Source organism: Dromiciops gliroides, chromosome 4, assembly GCF_019393635.1.
Source record: "Dromiciops gliroides isolate mDroGli1 chromosome 4, mDroGli1.pri, whole genome shotgun sequence".
In the NCBI taxonomy this organism is placed as follows: Eukaryota; Metazoa; Chordata; class Mammalia; order Microbiotheria; family Microbiotheriidae; genus Dromiciops; species Dromiciops gliroides.
Window position 1 is genome coordinate 321553504 of NC_057864.1, and position 4512 is coordinate 321558015.

The window sequence follows — 4512 nt, forward strand, 5'->3', positions numbered from 1 at the left end:
AAATTATATCTAGACATTGGCTTTGACTACTGATTGATTCTCTTCTCCCACACCTCCTCCCCCTGCTTCTTCTTTTGCCCTGCGGATTAAAATTTGCCACTTCATGAGTCAAAGTGAGGTAATAAGCAGCTCTTTTTGAACCTGGATTTATTTGCCATCACACAGTTATATGAGTCCAATTCAAAGGAGACCACTGATTGCTCCAATTTCTTACATGGAGGAAATCAAAATCTCAAGGCAATGACAAGAAAACAGAGGCATCCATTTCTGAACTTCAATATCTAGGTCTTGTCCCTTTGATTCTATCACAGATTTATTTTTTGACCTTTTGTAAGCAATATACTTTTCCAATGTGCTTTTTTATTGATAACATGTGATTGAATTTACTATTCATCATATTTGTGCCAACTAGCATGTTACCAAGGAACACATGCTGAAATGCACACGCACACACACATTCATCCTTGGAAAACCTCTAAATATGGTATCTTGTAGAACCACAGGTAACATATGGACTATAAAGGTTATAGTAGCCCCGTGTTATATATAGCTCCTAAGCCTAGAAGTTGACTATAAAACATTCTGTTAAATATACAGTGATAGCATTTAATACCTGCATTGTATATCAGGTGGAAATATCCTAGAACTTTCTTCAGTTTCTCTCTATTCTAGTTCTAGAATATCCTCCCCAAAGACTGTGGTAATTGTTCTGACTATCAAAGGGTGATCAAATTGAAAATAGCTAGGTTATCATGTTTCCCCACTTGTGAGCCATCCTTCCATTGACAATTTCCAGTTGTCTCTTCTTTTCACTCACAGCAAGTCTTCCATTTATCAAACACTATCACTTCATGCACTCTATTATCCCTAAAGGTATAGAAAAGTGGGTGGGAGTTCAACTTATTTATATTTATTAAGGCTAATCCCCCTTTTAAAAATTAATTGTAAAAGTATTTTAATATTTACAGTTGCATGTAAATAAATTTTTCAGCATTTGTTTTCATGAAATTTTTAGTTCCAAATTTTTCTCCCTCTCTCCCTTCCCTCCCCCTCCCCAAGAATGAAAGCAATCTCATATAGGTTACATATGTACAATCACATTAAAGATATTTCTGCATTGGTCATGTTGTGAAAGAAGAATCAGAACACAAGAGAAAAACATCAAAAAGAAAAAAAAAGTAGAAACAGTATGGTTCAATCTGCTTTCACAATCCACAGTTCTTTTGGGGAGGGGGGATGTGGAGAACATTTTCTATTATGAGCTCTTTGGGATTTTCTTGGATCATTGCACTGCTGAGAAGAGCCAAGTCTATCACAGTTGATCATCACATAATATTGCTGTTACTGTGTACAATGTTCTCCTGGTTCTGCTCACTTCACTCAGCACAATCCACTTAAGTCTTTCCAGGTTTTTCTGAAATCTAAAAAGGCTAATCCCTTTACATGTACCCTTTACCCTATCCGTTAGTTCTGTTTCAGGACTTTGCCTCACCCTTCTCTTTAACATGCACAATTTCTCTCTCCTTCCTCTCCCTCTCCCCCTCTTTCCCTCCCTCCCCACTCTATCTCTCTCCTCTCTTCTCTCTCTCTCTCTCTCTCTCTCTCTCTCTCTCTCTCTCTGGTGAACTTTGTATCTTTCTCTTCCATTACACCATTAAACTGCTTGGAAATGTTGTCCATAACTAATGCTTATACTTGTTCACTGGCCACTATCTCCTTAGTTTTTAATTACATAAGGATTCATTTAAGAATTTTCAAATGAGATGTCATATGAACAGAGTCATGAATTGGGATAATTATTTTTTTTTGCCTCAATGGTTTTTAATGATTTAATTATCCAATTCTGTATATGAGTTGTTTCATTCATCTGTGTTTTGAGAACATCAGGGGGCAGTAAGTAAAATTTGAGTGTATTGCCACTAGAAGGAATCATTCACCTTTTTCACCCATGATACTCCATCTCCCTCCTCCATGAATTTGCTTTGGAAGAGCTGCCCTCCACACTTATACGTTTTGGAATTCCTGGTTTCTTTCATGAACTGTCTCAAGCACAACTTTCTAGAAACTTCTACTTTCCCCAGCTTCTAGTGCTTTATCATGCAAGGTTACCTTGTGTTCCTGTCTTTGGGGATCTGCCAAACCCCACCTTCATTTGTGTGGTCTTTTTTATGCCCTAACTTGTCTAGGAAGTCACATCAAAATAATGTGAGAATCAGAGCGCCACCACCCTGCTGAGAAAGACATTGTGAAAACCAGGGTAGCTCTGCCCTGAGGAGAAATCATGCGGTGACCTTTCTGAGATTTTGAAGGTCAGATTGGCACCTGGAAGTTATGCCTACCACATGTAAGTCATGCCAATCAATGGACCAGCCAAGTTCCTTGGAGCTGTGTGTGTGGAATGCCCTTTTCCAGTTTGACAGGGGCTTTCTGGTGGAACAGAAGACATTCTCTTAGATAGCTAGGTGAAGGTGGCTTTTCCTCTCTCTCTTTTCTAACCCCTAATATACTTTAATAAATGCTTAATGCCCCAAAACTGGGGCTAAAGCTTCAAATTTAAGGTGACCACACATTAGATTTTAGACACCACAGTTAGACTTTTTAATCTTCACACTAGATACCCAAGGAAGTATCATTTTTTTAGGTCTTTATTGAATTTTATTTTCCACCAATTACCTGTAAAAACACTTTTAATATCCATTTTAAAACTTTGTGTTCCAAATTCCCTTCCTTCCTCTCTGCCCATCCCCACCCTTAAGAATGCAAGCAATTCAGTATAAGTTATATATATGTAATCATGTAAAACATTTCTACATTAGTTAGGTTGTGAAAGAAAATAGACAAAAAAAAAACCTTAAGAAAAAGAAACCAAAAAAAAAATGCTTCAATCTATATTCAGACTCTATCAGTTCTTTCTTTGGAGATGGATTGCATTTTTCTTAAGTCCTTTAGTGTTGTCTTGGATCATTGCATTGCTGAGAATAGCCAGGTCATTCACAGGTGATCATCTTGCAATATTGTTGTTACTTTGTATATAGTACATCTCACTTTGTATCAGCTCACGTAAGGCTTTCCAAGTTTTTTCTGAGAACAATCTGCTCATCTGGGATAATTAATTGAAGAACTCAATGAAGAATAGATTATAAAGAGGAGAGAGTAACAGGTAGCAGAACCAAGGAGATTACTGTGTGTAAATCTAACCTGAAAAAAAAAAAAACAAATCTGACCTGACCACCCAGGCTCAGAGGAATTGCATGTTTTTCCCTATACTTACACAAAAGGCATTTAATAAGTGCTTATTGAATAGAATTACATAGGATTACAAAATTTTGCATAGTTGATGAGAGGAAATAAGTGCTAGAAGGATGAGAATGACCATGGTACCACCAGGAACATCTTGGCTTCATTCCTCTCAAAAGAGCTTTTAGGTCAACTCAGGGACATCTGTAGAGGGTCTTGTCTTGGCTTGGCTGTGGAGGAAATTAATGTGAAAAACCTGACCTTTAGGGAGATTTATCAGAATGCTTAGATGAATGGGGGAAATGACTTTACATCTCTCTGATAACTGTAAGAAGATATATCAAGAATGATTCTCACATCAGTATCTTAAAAGCTAGAAGGTCCTGAGATAAACTGAAGAATAACCCATGATCCTGTGTTACAGGCCAACATTGGCATGTCTTAAAGGATGCTTCCAAGCCTATGAGTCAAAACAGCCAGACTTCTTGTCACCAAAGCTCCTAGCATCTTTCTAGACCAGCTGTGTGAAGGCTATGATCCAGGTCTGCAATACAAAACCAGAGCAAACTAAGCTTTACTGATGGTTGAAGTACTGATAACATGGGATGCAAGAAGACAAAATATTCTTTTGGATGCCTATAAGTGCAGCAAGCTCTGTTGTAAACAAAACCTGCCAACCTGTTTTCCTATGGGTGATGAAGACAACCTTATAAGAGGCAATGAGTGGTACTCAATATTCCTTGACATTTAGGAAATAGGGATAAAAATAGGGGCTGATGCTGGCATTTCATTGCTATAAGGAACTCTCTGGTGAAAAAAAAAACTTACCCTATGAATGGTGAAGCTATAAGTTCTTTCTGTTAGGCTCTGGCCCAAGGACATCTCAAGTACCAGGCTACAGACACCTACTTCTCATCTCCTAGATTATCTTTGTACCATCTGCAATGTCAAAGTATCCTCTTTAAACAAGAGTCCTTTTTAAAGTAATAAACATTTTTACTTAAAGTTTTGAGTTCCAAATTTTATCCCCTCCTTCCCTCCCTCCCTCCCTTCCCACCTCCTTGAGGTGGGAAGCAATCAGATATAGGTCATATATGTGCAATTATGTAAAATGTTATCATGTTAGTCATTTTGTATATGAAAACTCAGATAAAAGAAAAAATGAAAGAAAGTGAAAAATAGCATGCTTCAGTCTGTGTTCAATCAATATCAGTTCTTTTTTTGGAGGTGGATAGTATGCTTCATCATTAGTGCTTTAGAATTGTCTTGGATCAT